The sequence below is a fragment of the Anomaloglossus baeobatrachus genome (assembly GCF_048569485.1).
Source record: "Anomaloglossus baeobatrachus isolate aAnoBae1 chromosome 9 unlocalized genomic scaffold, aAnoBae1.hap1 SUPER_9_unloc_2, whole genome shotgun sequence".
NCBI lineage: Eukaryota > Metazoa > Chordata > Amphibia > Anura > Aromobatidae > Anomaloglossus > Anomaloglossus baeobatrachus.
Window position 1 is genome coordinate 274,144 of NW_027441820.1, and position 25,923 is coordinate 300,066.

General features: G+C 49.3%; 7 non-coding genes and 4 pseudogenes across 7 annotated transcripts; all 11 read right to left on the bottom strand.

The window, feature by feature from the left end:
* Positions 1–4,730: 4,730 nt before the first annotated feature.
* On the bottom strand, positions 4,731–4,923 carry LOC142259550 (U2 spliceosomal RNA). Its single transcript, XR_012728022.1, has one exon. It is a non-coding gene; the product is annotated as a U2 spliceosomal RNA (small nuclear RNA).
* A 2,190-nt stretch (positions 4,924–7,113) lies between these two features.
* Positions 7,114–7,304, bottom strand: LOC142259742 (U2 spliceosomal RNA). Its single transcript, XR_012728125.1, has one exon. It is a non-coding gene; the product is annotated as a U2 spliceosomal RNA (small nuclear RNA).
* A 1,388-nt stretch (positions 7,305–8,692) lies between these two features.
* LOC142259650 (U2 spliceosomal RNA) lies at positions 8,693–8,877 on the bottom strand. Its single transcript, XR_012728102.1, has one exon. It is a non-coding gene; the product is annotated as a U2 spliceosomal RNA (small nuclear RNA).
* Positions 8,878–10,470: 1,593 nt separating this feature from the next.
* On the bottom strand, positions 10,471–10,663 carry LOC142259574 (U2 spliceosomal RNA). Its single transcript, XR_012728037.1, has one exon. It is a non-coding gene; the product is annotated as a U2 spliceosomal RNA (small nuclear RNA).
* Positions 10,664–11,406: 743 nt separating this feature from the next.
* On the bottom strand, positions 11,407–11,548 carry LOC142259719 (U2 spliceosomal RNA; annotated as a pseudogene).
* Positions 11,549–13,189: 1,641 nt separating this feature from the next.
* LOC142259527 (U2 spliceosomal RNA) lies at positions 13,190–13,380 on the bottom strand. The gene has a single exon (XR_012728010.1). It is a non-coding gene; the product is annotated as a U2 spliceosomal RNA (small nuclear RNA).
* A 1,388-nt stretch (positions 13,381–14,768) lies between these two features.
* LOC142259559 (U2 spliceosomal RNA) lies at positions 14,769–14,972 on the bottom strand (annotated as a pseudogene).
* Positions 14,973–20,416: 5,444 nt separating this feature from the next.
* On the bottom strand, positions 20,417–20,506 carry LOC142259682 (U2 spliceosomal RNA; annotated as a pseudogene).
* A 1,385-nt stretch (positions 20,507–21,891) lies between these two features.
* LOC142259667 (U2 spliceosomal RNA) lies at positions 21,892–22,103 on the bottom strand (annotated as a pseudogene).
* Positions 22,104–23,667: 1,564 nt separating this feature from the next.
* LOC142259744 (U2 spliceosomal RNA) lies at positions 23,668–23,858 on the bottom strand. The gene has a single exon (XR_012728126.1). It is a non-coding gene; the product is annotated as a U2 spliceosomal RNA (small nuclear RNA).
* Positions 23,859–25,246: 1,388 nt separating this feature from the next.
* LOC142259746 (U2 spliceosomal RNA) lies at positions 25,247–25,437 on the bottom strand. Its single transcript, XR_012728128.1, has one exon. It is a non-coding gene; the product is annotated as a U2 spliceosomal RNA (small nuclear RNA).
* Positions 25,438–25,923: the final 486 nt, after the last annotated feature.

A 25,923-nucleotide genomic window follows, 5' to 3' on the forward strand; every position in this document is an offset into this window, starting at 1 on the left:
TTAGCCAATATCTTATAATCAGTATTTAAAAGAGAGATAGGCCTCCAGTTTTCTAAATTTGCCTTATCACCTTTTTTAAAGATCAGGGTAATCACACATTTCTTCCAAGAATAGGGTATAAGATTGTCTTTAAAAACCTCATTAAAAACTCCCATAAGATCATCTTTAATAACATCCCAGAAAACATGATAAAACTCTATGGGGAGACCGTCTGACCCTGGAGCTTTACCTTTTTGAAAATCTTTTAGGGCTCCCTCCACCTCCGCCATGTTTATTTCCTCAGACAGGAGGTCCTTGTCCTCGGTGGATAACAAGAGGGATAAAAAATTCAAATTATCATTAAAACAAGACTGATCAATGTGTTTGAGGTTAAAAAGGTTGCTAAAAAAGTTAAAAGCCTCCTCTAGCATTCCCTTTGATGATGTCTGACCTCCCAACTCCCGTATAAAATTCTTCCTCTCCCCCACTTTTTTAAAAAAATATCTAGAGCATGTCTCATCTTCGTCCAAATGTTTTACTCGGGAATTAAATATTATCTCTTTTCCTTTTTGGTCAAGAAAGTTCTGGATCTCAATTTTTAACTCAGTAATGTCCTCCTCTGCCCCAGGGACTCCCCACCCTTTTAACTTATGTAGAGTCTCCAATCTAACATTGAGATCCCTGAAACACCTTCTCTTTTCCCGGGCCCACCTCCTACCCACAGTGACAAAGAAATTCCGTATGCGATACTTAACTCCATCCCACCAATTAGACATGGATTGCTCTGGACATTTCTTACTCCTCCATATTTTATATTGAGCAATAAATGCAGCCCGGGTTTCCTCATCCTGTAATGAACATGTATTTAGTTTCCAGGAGCGTTTGCCCACTTTCTCCTCATCTGCATATTCTAAATCTGCATATATGAGGGCGTGGTCTGAAAAAATATTTGTCATGAGTCCGGCTGATTTAGGGGTAAAAGAATCTGAGGAGGGAAGAATAAAATCAATACGGGAAGAGACAGTACCATTACTCCATGTGTACCCTGGGTCAGACGGGTGAATTTTTTTCCAGGCATCCTGCAATTTAAAATCAGATAAAATATGCTTGACTTGACATGAGGTTTTGTCTGGTTTTCTGGTATTGTCACCACCTCCTCTCCCCTCTCCCAACATCACACAGTTAAAATCCCCTCCCACCACCACAGGGGATGGACCTGTTAAAAACAACTGCATGTCATTAAAAAGAGAGGAGCGTTCATTTTTTTCAGGGGGAGCATAAATATTAATAAAACGACAAGTAAAACCATTAAAAACTGCATGTGTTAACAAAGCACGGCCTGGAGAAATTTCTGTGACAGATAAAATCTTAACATCTTTGTTTTTAAATAAAATCCCCACTCCAGCAGCCTTATTCATGTTAGACCCCGACCAGACAGAGGGTCCTAAGGTCCAGTCTTTTTTAATGTCAGAGTATGTAAGGTCATGGCCAATGGCGCATTCCTGTAAGAAAAAAATGTCAAAGTTCAAGGTCATTAGCCATGCAAACAGGGCCACTCTTCTGATCGGGCTTTTTAAGCTCCTCACATTCAGTGAGGCTATTTTGATGTCCGCCATTAAATGTTTATGTTAAGACCAGAACTTTCAGAGTCCGAGAGATGGGAACAATCAAATATAGATGGAACAGTGTTCATACTACCGGTATCATCGGAGTCAGAGTCCACACATTCTGGGTCCACATTTGACCCTATCGGGCTGTTGGCTGGAATGGACACATGAGGACCCATCCGCCTCTTTTTCATTTCCTGGTCCCTCTCATTTCGGCCTCTTTTTGCGCAGGTGCTCAGGTCCATCTGGTCCCCCTGCCCAAGGGGTACTATGTCCAAAGTGTCCTGGTCATCCGGAGGTGGTCCCTGCACATCAGGGTGGACATCTGGCTGGACGTCTTGGATAACATCACAGGGAGCATCTGGCTTGTCCTCATGGTGGTCAACAGAGTGGTCATCAGGGGGGACATCCGTCTGGACACCTGGTTGGTCTGCAATAACGCTGTCATCCCTCTCCGACACGGTCCCGGACTGGGCCTCCATCGTGGATTCAGGAACTACCGAGCAGCCTGGCTGACTCGGCCTTCCCCCAGAACCGCTCCGGGGGGATCCCAACTCCCCGCCAGGTGTAACCTGGCAACCTGCAGGAGTGGGTGATGACTCAGCATTACAGGGGGGAGCTGAGTCAGTAGCGCTTACCACAACCGGGTCGGGTCTCCTTCGTCCAATAAGCACATCTGCAAAGCTGGCGACTAGGGACCCCGTCTTGGCCATACCCGCATGGGAAGGCACTCCTGCGGAACTTGCCGCAGGTGTCTGGGGACCCCCGGACCGCTTAGGCCGTAACGGACAGCTGTTAAATAGATGGGTACACAGACCGCATCCGCTGCAGATCTTATCACTTGTGCAATCTTTAGAGGTATGACCCCATTGACCACAGTTATGGCACTCACTAACTTTTTCGTTCTTGCACTCATGCTGCAAGTGACCAAGACCGCCACACTTCCGACATCTGCGAGGTTGCCCATTGTAGAATAGGTATCCAATGTTTTTTCCCAGCACTACCGTGGAGGGGGGGTGTACATGGCCCTCTGAACTCTCTGGGTCCGGGTTAAATCGCACCAAAAACCGGCGTTTGCCATTCCAAATCTCGTTAATGGTGTGCACATTCCCCACAAAGCGAACAGAGGTGCAGAAACGCCTAAGGTACAACTCAATGTCGTGCTCACTGACATACGGGTTGTACATGTACACCACCACAGGGGTCTCGCCTTCACTATACAGGTAAGTGAAAACCACCCCCTCCAATAGCTGGTCATGGATCGCACCCTTCACTCGCCCTTGGAAAGTGCTACAGGCAGTCTTGGTCCTCAACGTCAGGATGTACGTGCACTGCCCCCTCTCCTGCAGACAGTACACATCCTCTTTCCCTACGCCCAAGAGGTCTCGCAACAGACGGTTGTAGAACGCCTCTCCATTTCCACAACCAAAGTGGTCTTTCGGAACCTCGATTTTCACCGAGTTTTGAAGCTGGCCGGAGCCAGAAGTAAATTGCTGAATGCACGGCATTGTACCAGCAATAACTTCACAAAAAGCCTACCGTTTCTCACGGGCTCGGCCTTTCGCCGGGGGATCACCGCTCGTTGCCCGAGGACTAATCCGGCTCCCTAATAGCAGCAGGGGGGTGAAGTCCCACCGTGAGGTGAGACGATCCCCCCAGGCCAAGGAGCCGGGTACCTCGAGCACCTTCCAGCCAAAACCAAGCACAAAACCGTGAAGCTCTGCACCTGATCTCAGCCAAAAGGCCGAGAAGCGATAACCAGAATTGGTTTGGGCCTCGAGTGGCACCCTGGCCTATGCCGGACACATCTTAGGGAGAGAGAGCGAGAGGGAGACAAACCCACGCCTACAGAAGACATTTTGTCACCCAAGCCAACCCTTGAAAAGGCTGCTTTGCAGAGCAAAAACAAGAAGAATGGTGCGTTTTGCAGCCGCCGCCCCCCACTGCAATGAATCTGAATAACTCCTCCTTTAGGGCGCAAGCAACTCCCCTCCCCCTTGCAGTCTTTCCAATTCACGATACAAAAAGACGGACAGGACAGGTTGCCTGACTTTCCGTCACTGCCACCCTTTGCCATCCTTACCCGTAGAAAGCCCTTTCATCATCCCCAAACCCTAATCTTTTCCCTTTCCTTCCCAGCCCCCAAACCCTGCCCTCTGTACCCTTCTCACCACCCGCATCCCTTCTCCTGTCATCCCCCTACCACCCGGGAAAAAAAGAGCTTGCCCCCTCCTTACACTAGCCCACCCTCCCACCCAAAGAACAACTTCTGCTGCGCAGCTTGTTTTCTAGGCAGCAGCGCTATTGTGATGTCAGCGGGGGCATTGTGACAAGCCGCCAGTGTTCCGTCTCTTCATGTTGTGCACAGTTCAAACGGAAAATACATCAACAGGCAGACTACAGAAAAGCTTACTATCAAAGGTTAGAGGGGGGCTTTCTCAGAGGGCTTTTTACAGTTTTTCTATTCCCAATTAGCCGTTTAAGTGTACTTATTGAAAGTAGTAATTCTTTCATAGGCCGCCCTTTCTTAGTATTTGACGTTCCTTATATTGCGGTATGAGGCTTTGCAGCAGGTTGCAAACATTCATCACCCATGACTGTCCCCAATTGAGCTCAGAAGCTCAATGTCTATCATGACCTCTCTTTTAGAATGTCCAAGAGCAAGCAAACTATTCCTCCAGGAGAGGGCGCCAACAGACTACTAAAGAGATCATCATTACTCAAAGAAAACCCCAAAAACCAATGCATGATAGGAATAAACAGGTAACTTTCTTTGGAGTGGAAGCGGAGAGATCGCACCAGATGCCAATTCTAGATCTTATCACACCTGTGGTCACTGCAGCAGCAGGTGAATCCACTTTGTCCAAAAGGGATCTATTCCATTCAATTGCAAATGATCTAGATAAGACAGAGAACTGCAGCACGGGACATAGCCGAGTTGGTCAGGTTGAGTGGTGATGAGTTTGCTATTTGGATGAATAAAGAAAGTCAAAAGTGTGAAAGATAAAAAACAAAAGGAGGAAGTGTGAAAAGTGAATGGGCCAAATTGAGGTGCATATGAAGACGTATGCTTTCTTCCAATTCATTAAATCGGGCTAATATGAATCAGGTGAATTGAGTTCTGCTTTTGGAAACTGGGTTAAGAAGGGGTGCACCGGTCCTGGAGGTACTGCAATACCAGGTCAATGCGTGGAGTGGACAGAGCAAGCTCTTTTTCCATCTCCCTGTTCTAAAAATCCATTTAATATATGGTCCCCAGATAGGGGACGTATCAGATATTAAACTGATAAGAACAGATTTTTGATTTAATGAAGCTTTCCAAAGCACCACAAAAAATGCATGACCGAAGTCACACCAAAAACAGTGCAAAGGCTAGGATTCGTGTGGACCCCACCGTGAGGAGAGGGTCCCCAAAAATCAACCCCGTCCCTCCGAGCCAGAAGGCCACAGCAAGGGTCAGGGATCTTCGGTGCTCCCCCAAGCCGAAGCCTGGTTGAGCCTTGTCGTTGCTCCCAGCGTCCACCCAGGCATCTTACCCAAGTGGAGTAGAGAGCTACTAGTTGTTGGTTTCGCAGCCGAAACTGCCCGGACCGTCAACCGGTGTTGGTTTCTCAGCCCAAGGCTAACCGGACCTCCAACCGGGTGTTGGTTTCTCAGCCGAAGCTGACCCAGACCTCCAACCGGGTGTTGGTTTCTCAGCCGAAGCTGACCCAGACCTCCAACCGGGTGTTAGTTTCTCAGCCCAAAGCTGACCAGACCTCCGACCGGGATTATAAAAATTTCCCTTCCTAGCCAGAAGGCCAGGATAGGGTAATATGCTCAAAAAGTATGAAAAGGCAAGGTACGGTGTGCTACAGAGCCCAAGGCTTGCCGGCGTCCCAAGCCAGCAAGCTCAGACTCACTCCAGGGTCGTCAGTCCTGGGGCACGTTGTACCATAGCCCCCCACCCTTACTCAGTCTAATAGCCTCGATCCTGGTAGGGCCATGTTTTCCTCTAGATGAATATACTATCCACCCAGAGTACCAGCAAGCGCAACCTTCCAGTGTGCCTTGTATCATTGTACTAAGGTGGCCTGGAGCTTAAACCACCTCTTCGAACAACACTACACTTGATCTTAGCCAAAAGGCCGAGAAGCGATAACCAGAATTGGTTTGGGCCTCGAGTGGCACCCTGGCCTATGCCGGACACATCTTAGGGAGAGAGAGCGAGAGGGAGACAAACCCACGCCTACAGAAGACATTTTGTCACCCAAGCCAACCCTTGAAAAGGCTGCTTTGCAGAGCAAAAACAAGAAGAATGGTGCGTTTTGCAGCCGCCGCCCCCCACTGCAATGAATCTGAATAACTCCTCCTTTAGGGCGCAAGCAACTCCCCTCCCCCTTGCAGTCTTTCCAATTCACGATACAAAAAGACGGACAGGACAGGTTGCCTGACTTTCCGTCACTGCCACCCTTTGCCATCCTTACCCGTAGAAAGCCCTTTCATCATCCCCAAACCCTAATCTTTTCCCTTTCCTTCCCAGCCCCCAAACCCTGCCCTCTGTACCCTTCTCACCACCCGCATCCCTTCTCCTGTCATCCCCCTACCACCCGGGAAAAAAAGAGCTTGCCCCCTCCTTACACTAGCCCACCCTCCCACCCAAAGAACAACTTCTGCTGCGCAGCTTGTTTTCTAGGCAGCAGCGCTATTGTGATGTCAGCGGGGGCATTGTGACAAGCCGCCAGTGTTCCGTCTCTTCATGTTGTGCACAGTTCAAACGGAAAATACATCAACAGGCAGACTACAGAAAAGCTTACTATCAAAGGTTAGAGGGGGGCTTTCTCAGAGGGCTTTTTACAGTTTTTCTATTCCCAATTAGCCGTTTAAGTGTACTTATTGAAAGTAGTAATTCTTTCATAGGCCGCCCTTTCTTAGTATTTGACGTTCCTTATATTGCGGTATGAGGCTTTGCAGCAGGTTGCAAACATTCATCACCCATGACTGTCCCCAATTGAGCTCAGAAGCTCAATGTCTATCATGACCTCTCTTTTAGAATGTCCAAGAGCAAGCAAACTATTCCTCCAGGAGAGGGCGCCAACAGACTACTAAAGAGATCATCATTACTCAAAGAAAACCCCAAAAACCAATGCATGATAGGAATAAACAGGTAACTTTCTTTGGAGTGGAAGCGGAGAGATCGCACCAGATGCCAATTCTAGATCTTATCACACCTGTGGTCACTGCAGCAGCAGGTGAATCCACTTTGTCCAAAAGGGATCTATTCCATTCAATTGCAAATGATCTAGATAAGACAGAGAACTGCAGCACGGGACATAGCCGAGTTGGTCAGGTTGAGTGGTGATGAGTTTGCTATTTGGATGAATAAAGAAAGTCAAAAGTGTGAAAGATAAAAAACAAAAGGAGGAAGTGTGAAAAGTGAATGGGCCAAATTGAGGTGCATATGAAGACGTATGCTTTCTTCCAATTCATTAAATCGGGCTAATATGAATCAGGTGAATTGAGTTCTGCTTTTGGAAACTGGGTTAAGAAGGGGTGCACCGGTCCTGGAGGTACTGCAATACCAGGTCAATGCGTGGAGTGGACAGAGCAAGCTCTTTTTCCATCTCCCTGTTCTAAAAATCCATTTAATATATGGTCCCCAGATAGGGGACGTATCAGATATTAAACTGATAAGAACAGATACTACACTTGATCTTAGCCAAAAGGCCGAGAAGCGATAACCAGAATTGGTTTGGGCCTCGAGTGGCACCCTGGCCTATGCCGGACACATCTTAGGGAGAGAGAGCGAGAGGGAGACAAACCCACGCCTACAGAAGACATTTTGTCACCCAAGCCAACCCTTGAAAAAGCTGCTTTGCAGAGCAAAAACAAGAAGAATGGTGCGTTTTGCAGCCGCCGCCCCCCACTGCAATGAATCTGAATAACTCCTCCTTTAGGGCGCAAGCAACTCCCCTCCCCCTTGCAGTCTTTCCAATTCACGATACAAAAAGACGGACAGGACAGGTTGCCTGACTTTCCGTCACTGCCACCCTTTGCCATCCTTACCCGTAGAAAGCCCTTTCATCATCCCCAAACCCTAATCTTTTCCCTTTCCTTCCCAGCCCCCAAACCCTGCCCTCTGTACCCTTCTCACCACCCGCATCCCTTCTCCTGTCATCCCCCTACCACCCGGGAAAAAAAGAGCTTGCCCCCTCCTTACACTAGCCCACCCTCCCACCCAAAGAACAACTTCTGCTGCGCAGCTTGTTTTCTAGGCAGCAGCGCTATTGTGATGTCAGCGGGGGCATTGTGACAAGCCGCCAGTGTTCCGTCTCTTCATGTTGTGCACAGTTCAAACGGAAAATACATCAACAGGCAGACTACAGAAAAGCTTACTATCAAAGGTTAGAGGGGGGCTTTCTCAGAGGGCTTTTTACAGTTTTTCTATTCCCAATTAGCCGTTTAAGTGTACTTATTGAAAGTAGTAATTCTTTCATAGGCCGCCCTTTCTTAGTATTTGACGTTCCTTATATTGCGGTATGAGGCTTTGCAGCAGGTTGCAAACATTCATCACCCATGACTGTCCCCAATTGAGCTCAGAAGCTCAATGTCTATCATGACCTCTCTTTTAGAATGTCCAAGAGCAAGCAAACTATTCCTCCAGGAGAGGGCGCCAACAGACTACTAAAGAGATCATCATTACTCAAAGAAAACCCCAAAAACCAATGCATGATAGGAATAAACAGGTAACTTTCTTTGGAGTGGAAGCGGAGAGATCGCACCAGATGCCAATTCTAGATCTTATCACACCTGTGGTCACTGCAGCAGCAGGTGAATCCACTTTGTCCAAAAGGGATCTATTCCATTCAATTGCAAATGATCTAGATAAGACAGAGAACTGCAGCACGGGACATAGCCGAGTTGGTCAGGTTGAGTGGTGATGAGTTTGCTATTTGGATGAATAAAGAAAGTCAAAAGTGTGAAAGATAAAAAACAAAAGGAGGAAGTGTGAAAAGTGAATGGGCCAAATTGAGGTGCATATGAAGACGTATGCTTTCTTCCAATTCATTAAATCGGGCTAATATGAATCAGGTGAATTGAGTTCTGCTTTTGGAAACTGGGTTAAGAAGGGGTGCACCGGTCCTGGAGGTACTGCAATACCAGGTCAATGCGTGGAGTGGACAGAGCAAGCTCTTTTTCCATCTCCCTGTTCTAAAAATCCATTTAATATATGGTCCCCAGATAGGGGACGTATCAGATATTAAACTGATAAGAACAGATGAGATTACATCCGCAAATTTCAGAAAACGGTCATCGGCCACCACACAAAAGCGCAGTGCCGCAGGTGATCGCCTCCCGAGCCCAGGAACCACCAGCCATAAGGGGACGTAAGCACCAAAAGGCGCAACAATCCCCGAGGCCGGCGGTTGTGCAAGCCCGGGCCCCTCCCAGCCAAGACCAAGGCAAACCCAATGAAAGGACTACACTTGAACTTAGCCAAAAGGCCGAGAAGCGATAACCAGAATTGGTTTGGGCCTCGAGTGGCACCCTGGCCTATGCCGGACACATCTTAGGGAGAGAGAGCGAGAGGGAGACAAACCCACGCCTACAGAAGACATTTTGTCACCCAAGCCAACCCTTGAAAAGGCTGCTTTGCAGAGCAAAAGCAAGAAGAATGGTGCGTTTTGCAGCCGCCGCCCCCCACTGCAATGAATCTGAATAACTCCTCCTTTAGGGCGCAAGCAACTCCCCTCCCCCTTGCAGTCTTTCCAATTCACGATACAAAAAGACGGACAGGACAGGTTGCCTGACTTTCCGTCACTGCCACCCTTTGCCATCCTTACCCGTAGAAAGCCCTTTCATCATCCCCAAACCCTAATCTTTTCCCTTTCCTTCCCAGCCCCCAAACCCTGCCCTCTGTACCCTTCTCACCACCCGCATCCCTTCTCCTGTCATCCCCCTACCACCCGGGAAAAAAAGAGCTTGCCCCCTCCTTACACTAGCCCACCCTCCCACCCAAAGAACAACTTCTGCTGCGCAGCTTGTTTTCTAGGCAGCAGCGCTATTGTGATGTCAGCGGGGGCATTGTGACAAGCCGCCAGTGTTCCGTCTCTTCATGTTGTGCACAGTTCAAACGGAAAATACATCAACAGGCAGACTACAGAAAAGCTTACTATCAAAGGTTAGAGGGGGGCTTTCTCAGAGGGCTTTTTACAGTTTTTCTATTCCCAATTAGCCGTTTAAGTGTACTTATTGAAAGTAGTAATTCTTTCATAGGCCGCCCTTTCTTAGTATTTGACGTTCCTTATATTGCGGTATGAGGCTTTGCTGCAGGTTGCAAACATTCATCACCCATGACTGTCCCCAATTGAGCTCAGAAGCTCAATGTCTATCATGACCTCTCTTTTAGAATGTCCAAGAGCAAGCAAACTATTCCTCCAGGAGAGGGCGCCAACAGACTACTAAAGAGATCATCATTACTCAAAGAAAACCCCAAAAACCAATGCATGATAGGAATAAACAGGTAACTTTCTTTGGAGTGGAAGCGGAGAGATCGCACCAGATGCCAATTCTAGATCTTATCACACCTGTGGTCACTGCAGCAGCAGGTGAATCCACTTTGTCCAAAAGGGATCTATTCCATTCAATTGCAAATGATCTAGATAAGACAGAGAACTGCAGCACGGGACATAGCCGAGTTGGTCAGGTTGAGTGGTGATGAGTTTGCTATTTGGATGAATAAAGAAAGTCAAAAGTGTGAAAGATAAAAAACAAAAGGAGGAAGTGTGAAAAGTGAATGGGCCAAATTGAGGTGCATATGAAGACGTATGCTTTCTTCCAATTCATTAAATCGGGCTAATATGAATCAGGTGAATTGAGTTCTGCTTTTGGAAACTGGGTTAAGAAGGGGTGCACCGGTCCTGGAGGTACTGCAATACCAGGTCAATGCGTGGAGTGGACAGAGCAAGCTCTTTTTCCATCTCCCTGTTCTAAAAATCCATTTAATATATGGTCCCCAGATAGGGGACGTATCAGATATTAAACTGATAAGAACAGATTTTTGATTTAATGAAGCTTTCCAAAGCACCGCAAAAAATGCATGACCGAAGTCACACCAAAAACAGTGCAAAGGCTAGGATTCGTGTGGACCCCTCCGTGAGGAGAGGGTCCCCAAAAATCAACCCCGTCCCTCCGAGCCAGAAGGCCACAGCAAGGGTCAGGGATCTTCGGTGCTCCCCCAAGCCGAAGCCTGGTTGAGCCTTGTCGTTGCTCCCAGCGTCCATCCAGGCATCTTACCCAAGTGGAGTAGAGAGCTACTAGTTGTTGGTTTCGCAGCCGAAACTGCCCGGACCGTCAACCGGTGTTGGTTTCTCAGCCCAAGGCTAACCGGACCTCCAACCGGGTGTTGGTTTCTCAGCCGAAGCTGACCCGGGCCTCCAACCGGGTGTTGGTTTCTCAGCCGAAGCTGACCCGGACCTCCAACCGGGTGTTGGTTTCTCAGCCGAAGCTGACCCGGACCTCCAACCGGGTGTTGGTTTCTCAGCCAAAGCTGACCCGGACCTCCAACCGGGTGTTGGTTTCTCAGCCCAAAGCTGAACGGACCTCCGACCATGATTATAAAAATTTCCCTTCCTAGCCAGAAGGCCGGGATAGAGCAATATGCTCAGAAAGTATGAAAGGGCAAGGTACGGTGTGCTACAGAGCCCAAGGCTCGCCGGGGTCCCAAGCCAGCAAGCTCAGACTCACTCCAGGGTCGTCAATCCTGGGGCACATTGCACCATAGCCCCCACACTTACTCAGTCTAATAGCCTCGATCCTGGTAGGGCCATGGTTTCCTCTAGATGGATATACTATCCTCCCAAAGTACTAACAAGCGCAACCTTCCAGTGTGCATTGCATCATTGTACTAAGGTGGCCGGAGCCTTAAACCACCTTTTCGAACGATACTACACTTGATCTTAGCCAAAAGGCCGAGAAGCGATAACCAGAATTGGTTTGGGCCTCGAGTGGCACCCTGGCCTATGCCGGACACATCTTAGGGAGAGAGAGCGAGAGGGAGACAAACCCACGCCTACAGAAGACATTTTGTCACCCAAGCCAACCCTTGAAAAGGCTGCTTTGCAGAGCAAAAACAAGAAGAATGGTGCGTTTTGCAGCCGCCGCCCCCCACTGCAATGAATCTGAATAACTCCTCCTTTAGGGCGCAAGCAACTCCCCTCCCCCTTGCAGTCTTTCCAATTCACGATACAAAAAGACGGACAGGACAGGTTGCCTGACTTTCCGTCACTGCCACCCTTTGCCATCCTTACCCGTAGAAAGCCCTTTCATCATCCCCAAACCCTAATCTTTTCCCTTTCCTTCCCAGCCCCCAAACCCTGCCCTCTGTACCCTTCTCACCACCCGCATCCCTTCTCCTGTCATCCCCCTACCACCCGGGAAAAAAAGAGCTTGCCCCCTCCTTACACTAGCCCACCCTCCCACCCAAAGAACAACTTCTGCTGCGCAGCTTGTTTTCTAGGCAGCAGCGCTATTGTGATGTCAGCGGGGGCATTGTGACAAGCCGCCAGTGTTCCGTCTCTTCATGTTGTGCACAGTTCAAACGGAAAATACATCAACAGGCAGACTACAGAAAAGCTTACTATCAAAGGTTAGAGGGGGGCTTTCTCAGAGGGCTTTTTACAGTTTTTCTATTCCCAATTAGCCGTTTAAGTGTACTTATTGAAAGTAGTAATTCTTTCATAGGCCGCCCTTTCTTAGTATTTGACGTTCCTTATATTGCGGTATGAGGCTTTGCAGCAGGTTGCAAACATTCATCACCCATGACTGTCCCCAATTGAGCTCAGAAGCTCAATGTCTATCATGACCTCTCTTTTAGAATGTCCAAGAGCAAGCAAACTATTCCTCCAGGAGAGGGCGCCAACAGACTACTAAAGAGATCATCATTACTCAAAGAAAACCCCAAAAACCAATGCATGATAGGAATAAACAGTTTTTGTTTAAAAGAACAGAGAGTCCTCAGTGGTTGATACCTTTTAATGGCTAACTGAAAAGATGGTAATAATTGCAAGCTTTCGAGACTACTCAGGAGTAGTCTCGAAAGCTTGCAATTATTACCATCTTTTCAGTTAGCCATTAAAAGGTATCAACCACTGAGGACTCTCTGTTCTTTTAAACAAAAATTTTTTATCTCTACTGGCTAACACGGTACAAAGATATATTTTACTTGTATCAGGAATAAACAGGTAACTTTCTTTGGAGTGGAAGCGGAGAGATCGCACCAGATGCCAATTCTAGATCTTATCACACCTGTGGTCACTGCAGCAGCAGGTGAATCCACTTTGTCCAAAAGGGATCTATTCCATTCAATTGCAAATGATCTAGATAAGACAGAGAACTGCAGCACGGGACATAGCCGAGTTGGTCAGGTTGAGTGGTGATGAGTTTGCTATTTGGATGAATAAAGAAAGTCAAAAGTGTGAAAGATAAAAAACAAAAGGAGGAAGTGTGAAAAGTGAATGGGCCAAATTGAGGTGCATATGAAGACGTATGCTTTCTTCCAATTCATTAAATCGGGCTAATATGAATCAGGTGAATTGAGTTCTGCTTTTGGAAACTGGGTTAAGAAGGGGTGCACCGGTCCTGGAGGTACTGCAATACCAGGTCAATGCGTGGAGTGGACAGAGCAAGCTCTTTTTCCATCTCCCTGTTCTAAAAATCCATTTAATATATGGTCCCCAGATAGTGGACGTATCAGATATTAAACTGATAAGAACAGATACTACACTTGATCTTAGCCAAAAGGCCGAGAAGCGATAACCAGAATTGGTTTGGGCCTCGAGTGGCACCCTGGCCTATGCCGGACACATCTTAGGGAGAGAGAGCGAGAGGGAGACAAACCCACGCCTACAGAAGACATTTTGTCACCCAAGCCAACCCTTGAAAAGGCTGCTTTGCAGAGCAAAAACAAGAAGAATGGTGCGTTTTGCAGCCGCCGCCCCCCACTGCAATGAATCTGAATAACTCCTCCTTTAGGGTGCAAGCAACTCCCCTCCCCCTTGCAGTCTTTCCAATTCACGATACAAAAAGACGGACAGGACAGGTTGCCTGACTTTCCGTCACTGCCACCCTTTGCCATCCTTACCCGTAGAAAGCCCTTTCATCATCCCCAAACCCTAATCTTTTCCCTTTCCTTCCCAGCCCCCAAACCCTGCCCTCTGTACCCTTCTCACCACCCGCATCCCTTCTCCTGTCATCCCCCTACCACCCGGGAAAAAAAGAGCTTGCCCCCTCCTTACACTAGCCCACCCTCCCACCCAAAGAACAACTTCTGCTGCGCAGCTTGTTTTCTAGGCAGCAGCGCTATTGTGATGTCAGCGGGGGCATTGTGACAAGCCGCCAGTGTTCCGTCTCTTCATGTTGTGCACAGTTCAAACGGAAAATACATCAACAGGCAGACTACAGAAAAGCTTACTATCAAAGGTTAGAGGGGGGCTTTCTCAGAGGGCTTTTTACAGTTTTTCTATTCCCAATTAGCCGTTTAAGTGTACTTATTGAAAGTAGTAATTCTTTCATAGGCCGCCCTTTCTTAGTATTTGACGTTCCTTATATTGCGGTAGGAGGCTTTGCAGCAGGTTGCAAACATTCATCACCCATGACTGTCCCCAATTGAGCTCAGAAGCTCAATGTCTATCATGACCTCTCTTTTAGAATGTCCAAGAGCAAGCAAACTATTCCTCCAGGAGAGGGCGCCAACAGACTACTAAAGAGATCATCATTACTCAAAGAAAACCCCAAAAACCAATGCATGATAGGAATAAACAGGTAACTTTCTTTGGAGTGGAAGCGGAGAGATCGCACCAGATGCCAATTCTAGATCTTATCACACCTGTGGTCACTGCAGCAGCAGGTGAATCCACTTTGTCCAAAAGGGATCTATTCCATTCAATTGCAAATGATCTAGATAAGACAGAGAACTGCAGCACGGGACATAGCCGAGTTGGTCAGGTTGAGTGGTGATGAGTTTGCTATTTGGATGAATAAAGAAAGTCAAAAGTGTGAAAGATAAAAAACAAAAGGAGGAAGTGTGAAAAGTGAATGGGCCAAATTGAGGTGCATATGAAGACGTATGCTTTCTTCCAATTCATTAAATCGGGCTAATATGAATCAGGTGAATTGAGTTCTGCTTTTGGAAACTGGGTTAAGAAGGGGTGCACCGGTCCTGGAGGTACTGCAATACCAGGTCAATGCGTGGAGTGGACAGAGCAAGCTCTTTTTCCATCTCCCTGTTCTAAAAATCCATTTAATATATGGTCCCCAGATAGGGGACGTATCAGATATTAAACTGATAAGAACAGATTGTTGATTTAACAGCATCTTTATTATCATGCACTATTCACAAAAAGGTAACAAACCGTGTACAGTGCCGCAGCCCCGTACACACAGAACTATACAATCCTTCTTACATAGCCATAGAGTACGACGCACTAAACTATACATCACACTCCTATGCTTATCCATAACACTCAAGCTGAAAGAAAAAGTTAGACAATAAATAACGACGAACCGGCGATTGGGGGATGGGGGTAGGGGAAAAGGGGGATAGGGTGGGGAAATCACAGGCCCGAAGCTTTATTGAAAGACGCACATAACGGGAAAAGGAGGGAGGGGGCATGGAAGAGGTCTAAACCTCCTCCTCGGCGCTGTCGTCCGGACTGTCCATGATGGAATAGTCTCTGAGCAGGCTGTGGATCAGCCTGCGGCAATCCTGGATAGACATCCTCTCCCTCTTCAAGATGAGCCGGTTCCTGGCGACCCAAATAGCGTCCTTAAAGCAGTTCATAAGGCGCCAAGCCTCCTGGATGGCTCCAACGGTGTGAGTCCCAGGGAAGAGTCCATAAAGTACGGAATGGTACGATAGGCTCTCTCTGGGGACGGAGTTCCTCAGGTCATCCTCCAGGGCAACCAACAGGCGCTGTGCGAAACGGCAGTCCCAAAAGGCGTGCAGCGATGTTTCCTCCACGAAGGGGCACCTTGGGCAGTACCGGGTTTTGCACAGGTTCCGGGCGTGCATGAATGACCGGACGGGCAGTCCGCCCTGTATCGCCATCCATGACAAGTCCTTGTGCCCGTTGGTCAATCCAGCCGATGACACGTTTGTCCAAACAGTCTCCAGTGTGTCGTGATGAAGTCCTGGAATGTTCTCCATTTCGTCCTTGGCTCTGATGAGTTTGTGGATAGTCTTTGGCTTCCACAAATCAGGCTTGAGTCCCTCCAGTTGGTGTTCCCTCACAAACCGAACCACGTCTCCGTAGAACCATGGCGCCGTCCAGTTGTAGGGGAAGGAGCTGTCCCACTTGTCCCAGCCTAACCGTCTCCAAAGGGGGAGCAGGAAGAAGCGAGACATGGACCCACCCGCGGAACCTCTCTTGACTCGCAGAGTTCGGCGAACGCAGTCACATACGAAGGAGGATCGCAGGAGGGTGGGGATATCGGGTACGCCCTTCCCACCCTTGCGAGGATCCTTGTACATGATGCTCCGCTTTACTCTGTCCATCTTGGATCCCCAGACAAAACGAAACACCGTCCTGGTAATGGCCCTGCACACGGTGGCAAGGGGGGGCCAGGCCTGGGCCGTGTACTGCAGCACGGGCAGTACCTCGTTACGCAGGACCAGTGCTTTGCCCTCACAGGTGAGGCGTCTGAGGCTCCACAGACCGATCCGTTGGGTGATCTTGGTCAAGCGTTCCTCCCAGGACTTGAGGGCTGCTCCTTCCTTCCCGAACCAGACTCCAAGAACCTTGATGAAATCCGGCTGGATGCTGAAAGGGAAGGGGGCGGAAGAGGCCGGCTGCCAGTCCCCGAAGAGCATGGCTTCCGACTTCCCGCAGTTGACTTTGGCTCCCGAAGCCCGTCCGAAGGTCTCACAGGTCTGGACGAGGGTGTCGACTGAGCGCCGGTCCGCGCAGAAGACAGTCACGTCGTCCATGTAGAGCGAGCACTTGACCTCGAAGCGTTCTGGTCCTGGTGCGGTGATCCCTCTGATCTCTCCATTCCGCCGGATAGCCTCTGCAAAGAGTTCTATAACACAAACAAAAAGAAGAGGTGACAGAGGACAGCCTTGTCTGACCCCTGAGAGGACCGGGAAGGGGTCAGTCTTCCAGCCGTTCACCAACACCGAGCTGTGAATATCAAAATACATTAGTTGGACATACAAGCAAAACATGTTACCCAAACCTAACCTGTGCAGAGCTTTGCCCAGGAACTCATGGGAAACACGGTCGAAGGCCTTTTCCTGATCCAACGAGATCAGGGCTGCGTGCACCCGGCGGGCTTTGATGTACTCGACCGTGTCCCGCATGAGAGCCAGGCTGTCTGCGATGCGACGTCCGGGGATGCCGCAGGTCTGATCCGGGTGGATGATCCGTCCGATAACAGTCTTCAATCTCGTTGCCATCGTCTTGGCCAGGATCTTGTAGTCGACGTTCAGAAGGGTGATGGGACGCCAATTCTTCAGGTCGCACCTCTCTCCTTTACGCTTGTACAGGATCGTGACCATTCCTTCCCTCAGAGATGGAGGCATTCTGCCCTCCACCACCATCTCCTCATACAGCCCTAACAGGTCCGGACAGATTAGGTCTCCCAGCGCTACATAGAGCTCTGCTGGGAGGCCGTCACTGCCCGGTGTCCTGCCAGAACTAAAGGATTTGGCGGCCGAGAGCAGCTCGTCCACCGTCAGAGGAACATCCATGGCCGCCGCGTCTGCAGGGTCAAGATGGTTAGTGATACCTGACAGGAACTTATCGGCGGCCTCGGGGTCAGTAGTCTTGCGGGCGTAGAGTTCGCTGTAGAAGTCGCTGACGACCTTCATCACGTTCTCTTTCCCGCGTCGCATGTTTCCACTCTCGTCTCGTAGTTCATTCATGGGCGTGTGACCGGCGTGGAGTTTCCTGAAAAAGAACGAGTTACATTTCTCACCCTTCTCCAGGTTCTCCACTTTGGAACGGAAGACAATTCGCTCGGACTCCTCCTCGAAGTGCCTTTTCAGGCTCCTCTTAGTCTCCTCCAGCTCCTCTCTCACGTCCCAGCCGCATCGAAGAAGGTCCTGCAGGGAACGCAGCTCACGCTGGAGTCTCCTGAAGTCCCTCCTCTTCAGACACGCCTGTTGTTGACTCTTTGCCTGAAAGAAGAAACGGAACTCGAGTTTAACGTATTCCCACCAGTCAGAAACAGACTGGAAGCCCGCCTTGTAGGCCCGCCACGTGGAGTAGGCAGCTCTAAGCTCCTCCAGAATCTCACCCTTTTCCAGCAGAGAGCAGTTCAGCTTCCAGGAGCCCGGGCCAATGGGGAAGCCATGGCCCAGCACACCTTGAAAGTGAATGGCTCTGTGGTCAGAGAAGAAGCAGGGGACCATCGAGTGCCCACTCCGCCCAACCGCCCGAGAGGTAAACACAAAGTCAATCCTGGAACGCAGCGAGCCATCGGATCGGCACCATGAATAGTTCACGGATCCGTGTCCGATGGAGCCAACAACGTCCACAAGAGAGGCTTCGGTCACCATCTCAATGAGCAGTTTGGATGTGACGTCCAACTTGGCAGCCGTTCCAGAACTGCGTCCATCCTCCTCAATCGGGCAGTTGAAATCCCCGGCCATCACTACCGTCCTGGCGGTAGCGAGCTGAGGGCGCAGGGCTTGGAGGAGCTCCAGTCGATCGCTCTTCACAGGAGAAGCATACACATTGATGAACCTGACAGGTTCTCCCGCCCAGGTGCCATCCACGAGCAGTAACCTGCCGCAGACGATTTCCTGAACAGAGTCCAATGTGAAGGCGCTTCCCCTGATCAGCACGGCGACCCCCGCGGACCTACAGTCGCCCCCGCCAGACCAGTAGGATGGGCCATGGGTCCACTCCCTGGCCAGATGGTTGAAGGACCTAGAGGAGGGAAGGGAGCATTCCTGCAGGAAAAATACATCACTAGACTGAGTGTTAAGGAACGCAAAAATTGTCTGACGTCGGAACTTGTCTCTGATGCTCCTAACATTAATGGAAAAGATGTTAATGTTAGCAGTCATTGGAGGAAAGAGAAAGTTAGAGCAGGCGGTGTGCCTTAGTTACCACTCCGGTCGGGCGGTTCTTCCTCTTTGGCACCTGCTGGTAAGGGTATCTCCAGCAGACCCTCTTCTTCTAGCTGATCGAGCAGGGATGGTGCCTCAGTGGCTTCCGACTCCTCCATTTCTTCTTCGGCCACAAGGGACTCCACCATCTGCTCCAACACGTCCGGTTCTGGGAGGAGGCCATCCTCCTCTTCCTGGGGTGGATTGAGGTCCACAATGAACAGCTTGGAAGGTTCTGCGACAGGACTATCTTCCACCTTCCTTTTCCTTTGGCCTGTACCTGAGGAGACAAGAGCTGGAAAATCCTCCTCGGTGAAAAGTGCAAGAGTGCTGAGGCCCTCTGCTCTCATGGTCTGGGGAGGGAGAGTGGGCTTTGGGGGGGGGGGTGAGGAGACCAACTGAGGAGTAGGGAAATGAGGCGGAGGTAGTGGAATCCTCAGTAGGGTTGGCCGGGGGGGGAGGGGTTTGGACAGGGGTGACAGGGGGGGGGACCAGGGAGGGGGCAACAGTTTTCTTACCCTTCTTTTTCCTGGACTCCGTGGCTGCTGGGGCATCGGCTGGAGCCACGGTCGCCGGGTTCTTGGCCGCCTTGTCCTTGGCCTCTGTGGCCTTGGTCGTAGCTGCCTTGGTCGACGAAGCTGTGACTACCCGATACTGGGTCGCCGCGGCAACCCTTGCCCAGGATTTCTCCCGCTGTGGGCAGTCCTTGTAAAGGTGGTCCGCCTGTCCACATAGGTTGCAAGTCTTCTTCTTTGGGCAGTCCTTGGAGCTGTGTCCCGTCACCCGGCAAACCCTGCAGGCGTCCTCCTTGCAGGTCTTCATCGAATGCCCTTTCCCGCCACATTTCCTGCAGTTGTGTGGCATGTCCGGGTAGTAGATGAGACCAAAGGAGTTTCCCAGAGAGAATGTCGGGGGCAGGTGCTGGAGACCATCCTCGGATGCTGGTTCCCTGTAGAGTCGAACGGTTACTGACCACTTACCCGTCCAGAATCCGTTGCCGTTAAGGATGTGGGATGGCTCCCTCACCACTGTGCAGAGACGTCCCAGGAACGTGGAGATGTCTCTTCCTGGGGTGTGCGGGTTCCGCATGGAGACCGTGATCCTCTTTTCATCCCTCTGTATAGGACAGGATCCTAAAAAAGAATGAAAAGGGGAGTCCGGCATCGCTGCGTTCATCGCCTCCCAGTATCTTCTGCAGGCATTCACCGTGGCAAAGGTTACCAGAAAAATGCCAGTCATGAAGGTCTGGACACTCAGGGTTTCCGCCCTGGAGAAGCCCTGATCCAGAATCATCTTCTTGCAGAACACGTCGCTGGACATGTCCGGCAACCTACCATCCACCGCCTTTAGCTTCAGGGCGACCGTCTGCCGCATCCAAGGCTCCAGGGTTGGAGCCTTTTCAGGCAGCGTCCGGGCTCCCTCCGGCTGGCTGGCGTCGGAGGTAGGGGCCTCTTGGGCCGAAGAAGCCTCTGGATGAGCCTTCCTGGAGGTCCCTGGGTCCTGAGCCTTCTTGGCTGCCTTCTCTGGCTTGCTTGCCATGGCTGGTTCCTGCTTGAGTTCCCGGAGCTGGATCTTGGATTCTTCTCCGGGTGTCTTCTCCCGCTGTGTTCCTCCTCGAAGTTCCTCTGGTCTCCCCAAGTCTTCTCCGAGGCTTCGTCTTCTTGCTTCTTTCTGCCAAGCTCTTCTTCCGTCCGATCTCCCTCTTCCGGTCTCGGCTGGGCTTCGGAGCTCGTCTCCCTGATCGTATCTCGTCAAGTGTAGCTAGCTCAGTTTGTTCTGATAAGAACAGATACTACACTTGATCTTAGCCAAAAGGCCGAGAAGCGATAACCAGAATTGGTTTGGGCCTCGAGTGGCACCCTGGCCTATGCCGGACACATCTTAGGGAGAGAGAGCGAGAGGGAGACAAACCCACGCCTACACAAGACATTTTGTCACCCAAGCCAACCCTTGAAAAGGCTGCTTTGCAGAGCCAAAACAAGAAGAATGGTGCGTTTTGCAGCCGCCGCCCACTGCAATGAATCTGAATAACTCCTCCTTTAGGGCGCAAGCAACTCCCCTCCCCCTTGCAGTCTTTCCAATTCACGATACAAAAAGACGGACAGGACAGGTTGCCTGACTTTCCGTCCCTGCCACCCTTTGCCATCCTTACCCGTAGAAAGCCCTTTCATCATCCCCAAACCCTAATCTTTTCCCTTTCCTTCCCAGCCCCCAAACCCTGCCCTCTGTACCCTTCTCACCACCCGCATCCCTTCTCCTGTCATCCCCCTACCACCCGGGAAAAAAAGAGCTTGCCCCCTCCTTACACTATCCCACCCTCCCACCCAAAGAACAACTTCTGCTGCGCAGCTTGTTTTCTAGGCAGCAGCGCTATTGTGATGTCAGCGGGGGCATTGTGACAAGCCGCCAGTGTTCCGTCTCTTCATGTTGTGCACAGTTCAAACGGAAAATACATCAACAGGCAGACTACAGAAAAGCTTACTATCAAAGGTTAGAGGGGGGCTTTCTCAGAGGGCTTTTTACAGTTTTTCTATTCCCAATTAGCCGTTTAAGTGTACTTATTGAAAGTAGTAATTCTTTCATAGGCCGCCCTTTCTTAGTATTTGACGTTCCTTATATTGCGGTATGAGGCTTTGCAGCAGGTTGCAAACATTCATCACCCATGACTGTCCCCAATTGAGCTCAGAAGCTCAATGTCTATCATGACCTCTCTTTTAGAATGTCCAAGAGCAAGCAAACTATTCCTCCAGGAGAGGGCGCCAACAGACTACTAAAGAGATCATCATTACTCAAAGAAAACCCCAAAAACCAATGCATGATAGGAATAAACAGGTAACTTTCTTTGGAGTGGAAGCGGAGAGATCGCACCAGATGCCAATTCTAGATCTTATCACACCTGTGGTCACTGCAGCAGCAGGTGAATCCACTTTGTCCAAAAGGGATCTATTCCATTCAATTGCAAATGATCTAGATAAGACAGAGAACTGCAGCACGGGACATAGCCGAGTTGGTCAGGTTGAGTGGTGATGAGTTTGCTATTTGGATGAATAAAGAAAGTCAAAAGTGTGAAAGATAAAAAACAAAAGGAGGAAGTGTGAAAAGTGAATGGGCCAAATTGAGGTGCATATGAAGACGTATGCTTTCTTCCAATTCATTAAATCGGGCTAATATGAATCAGGTGAATTGAGTTCTGCTTTTGGAAACTGGGTTAAGAAGGGGTGCACCGGTCCTGGAGGTACTGCAATACCAGGTCAATGCGTGGAGTGGACAGAGCAAGCTCTTTTTCCATCTCCCTGTTCTAAAAATCCATTTAATATATGGTCCCCAGATAGGGGACGTATCAGATATTAAACTGATAAGAACAGATTTTTTTTTTTTTTTTTTTTTTTTTTTTTTTTTCTTTGAAGGATGAGTTTGAAAATAATAAAGTGACCGCCTCTCGTTGCCCAGGTAACTGTCCGTCACAAGAGGGCTATGACATCCTACGATGCACACTCCCCCAAGGCCAGCAGTTGTGCAATACCCTGGCACCTTTCAGCACCAACCAAGGCAGTACCCTCCCAAACTACACTTGATCTTAGCCAAAAGGCCGAGAAGCGATAACCAGAATTGGTTTGGGCCTCGAGTGGCACCCTGGCCTATGCCGGACACATCTTAGGGAGAGAGAGCGAGAGGGAGACAAACCCACGCCTACAGAAGACATTTTGTCACCCAAGCCAACCCTTGAAAAGGCTGCTTTGCAGAGCAAAAACAAGAAGAATGGTGCGTTTTGCAGCCGCCGCCCCCCACTGCAATGAATCTGAATAACTCCTCCTTTAGGGCGCAAGCAACTCCCCTCCCCCTTGCAGTCTTTCCAATTCACGATACAAAAAGACGGACAGGACAGGTTGCCTGACTTTCCGTCACTGCCACCCTTTGCCATCCTTACCCGTAGAAAGCCCTTTCATCATCCCCAAACCCTAATCTTTTCCCTTTCCTTCCCAGCCCCCAAACCCTGCCCTCTGTACCCTTCTCACCACCCGCATCCCTTCTCCTGTCAACCCCCTACCACCCGGGAAAAAAAGAGCTTGCCCCCTCCTTACACTAGCCCACCCTCCCACCCAAAGAACAACTTCTGCTGCGCAGCTTGTTTTCTAGGCAGCAGCGCTATTGTGATGTCAGCGGGGGCATTGTGACAAGCCGCCAGTGTTCCGTCTCTTCATGTTGTGCACAGTTCAAACGGAAAATACATCAACAGGCAGACTACAGAAAAGCTTACTATCAAAGGTTAGAGGGGGGCTTTCTCAGAGGGCTTTTTACAGTTTTTCTATTCCCAATTAGCCGTTTAAGTGTACTTATTGAAAGTAGTAATTCTTTCATAGGCCGCCCTTTCTTAGTATTTGACGTTCCTTATATTGCGGTATGAGGCTTTGCAGCAGGTTGCAAACATTCATCACCCATGACTGTCCCCAATTGAGCTCAGAAGCTCAATGTCTATCATGACCTCTCTTTTAGAATGTCCAAGAGCAAGCAAACTATTCCTCCAGGAGAGGGCGCCAACAGACTACTAAAGAGATCATCATTACTCAAAGAAAACCCCAAAAACCAATGCATGATAGGAATAAACAGGTAACTTTCTTTGGAGTGGAAGCGGAGAGATCGCACCAGATGCCAATTCTAGATCTTATCACACCTGTGGTCACTGCAGCAGCAGGTGAATCCACTTTGTCCAAAAGGGATCTATTCCATTCAATTGCAAATGATCTAGATAAGACAGAGAACTGCAGCACGGGACATAGCCGAGTTGGTCAGGTTGAGTGGTGATGAGTTTGCTATTTGGATGAATAAAGAAAGTCAAAAGTGTGAAAGATAAAAAACAAAAGGAGGAAGTGTGAAAAGTGAATGGGCCAAATTGAGGTGCATATGAAGACGTATGCTTTCTTCCAATTCATTAAATCGGGCTAATATGAATCAGGTGAATTGAGTTCTGCTTTTGGAAACTGGGTTAAGAAGGGGTGCACCGGTCCTGGAGGTACTGCAATACCAGGTCAATGCGTGGAGTGGACAGAGCAAGCTCTTTTTCCATCTCCCTGTTCTAAAAATCCATTTAATATATGGTCCCCAGATAGGGGACGTATCAGATATTAAACTGATAAGAACAGATACTACACTTGATCTTAGCCAAAAGGCCGAGAAGCGATAACCAGAATTGGTTTGGGCCTCGAGTGGCACCCTGGCCTATGCCGGACACATCTTAGGGAGAGAGAGCGAGAGGGAGACAAACCCACGCCTACAGAAGACATTTTGTCACCCAAGCCAACCCTTGAAAAGGCTGCTTTGCAGAGCAAAAACAAGAAGAATGGTGCGTTTTGCAGCCGCCGCCCCCCACTGCAATGAATCTGAATAACTCCTCCTTTAGGGCGCAAGCAACTCCCCTCCCCCTTGCAGTCTTTCCAATTCACGATACAAAAAGACGGACAGGACAGGTTGCCTGACTTTCCGTCACTGCCACCCTTTGCCATCCTTACCCGTAGAAAGCCCTTTCATCATCCCCAAACCCTAATCTTTTCCCTTTCCTTCCCAGCCCCCAAACCCTGCCCTCTGTACCCTTCTCACCACCCGCATCCCTTCTCCTGTCATCCCCCTACCACCCGGGAAAAAAAGAGCTTGCCCCCTCCTTACACTAGCCCACCCTCCCACCCAAAGAACAACTTCTGCTGCGCAGCTTGTTTTCTAGGCAGCAGCGCTATTGTGATGTCAGCGGGGGCATTGTGACAAGCCGCCAGTGTTCCGTCTCTTCATGTTGTGCACAGTTCAAACGGAAAATACATCAACAGGCAGACTACAGAAAAGCTTACTATCAAAGGTTAGAGGGGGGCTTTCTCAGAGGGCTTTTTACAGTTTTTCTATTCCCAATTAGCCGTTTAAGTGTACTTATTGAAAGTAGTAATTCTTTCATAGGCCGCCCTTTCTTAGTATTTGACGTTCCTTATATTGCGGTATGAGGCTTTGCAGCAGGTTGCAAACATTCATCACCCATGACTGTCCCCAATTGAGCTCAGAAGCTCAATGTCTATCATGACCTCTCTTTTAGAATGTCCAAGAGCAAGCAAACTATTCCTCCAGGAGAGGGCGCCAACAGACTACTAAAGAGATCATCATTACTCAAAGAAAACCCCAAAAACCAATGCATGATAGGAATAAACAGGTAACTTTCTTTGGAGTGGAAGCGGAGAGATCGCACCAGATGCCAATTCTAGATCTTATCACACCTGTGGTCACTGCAGCAGCAGGTGAATCCACTTTGTCCAAAAGGGATCTATTCCATTCAATTGCAAATGATCTAGATAAGACAGAGAACTGCAGCACGGGACATAGCCGAGTTGGTCAGGTTGAGTGGTGATGAGTTTGCTATTTGGATGAATAAAGAAAGTCAAAAGTGTGAAAGATAAAAAACAAAAGGAGGAAGTGTGAAAAGTGAATGGGCCAAATTGAGGTGCATATGAAGACGTATGCTTTCTTCCAATTCATTAAATCGGGCTAATATGAATCAGGTGAATTGAGTTCTGCTTTTGGAAACTGGGTTAAGAAGGGGTGCACCGGTCCTGGAGGTACTGCAATACCAGGTCAATGCGTGGAGTGGACAGAGCAAGCTCTTTTTCCATCTCCCTGTTCTAAAAATCCATTTAATATATGGTCCCCAGATAGGGGACGTATCAGATATTAAACTGATAAGAACAGATACTACACTTGATCTTAGCCAAAAGGCCGAGAAGCGATAACCAGAATTGGTTTGGGCCTCGAGTGGCACCCTGGCCTATGCCGGACACATCTTAGGGAGAGAGAGCGAGAGGGAGACAAACCCACGCCTACAGAAGACATTTTGTCACCCAAGCCAACCCTTGAAAAGGCTGCTTTGCAGAGCAAAAACAAGAAGAATGGTGCGTTTTGCAGCCGCCGCCCCCCACTGCAATGAATCTGAATAACTCCTCCTTTAGGGCGCAAGCAACTCCCCTCCCCCTTGCAGTCTTTCCAATTCACGATACAAAAAGACGGACAGGACAGGTTGCCTGACTTTCCGTCACTGCCACCCTTTGCCATCCTTACCCGTAGAAAGCCCTTTCATCATCCCCAAACCCTAATCTTTTCCCTTTCCTTCCCAGCCCCCAAACCCTGCCCTCTGTACCCTTCTCACCACCCGCATCCCTTCTCCTGTCATCCCCCTACCACCCGGGAAAAAAAGAGCTTGCCCCCTCCTTACACTAG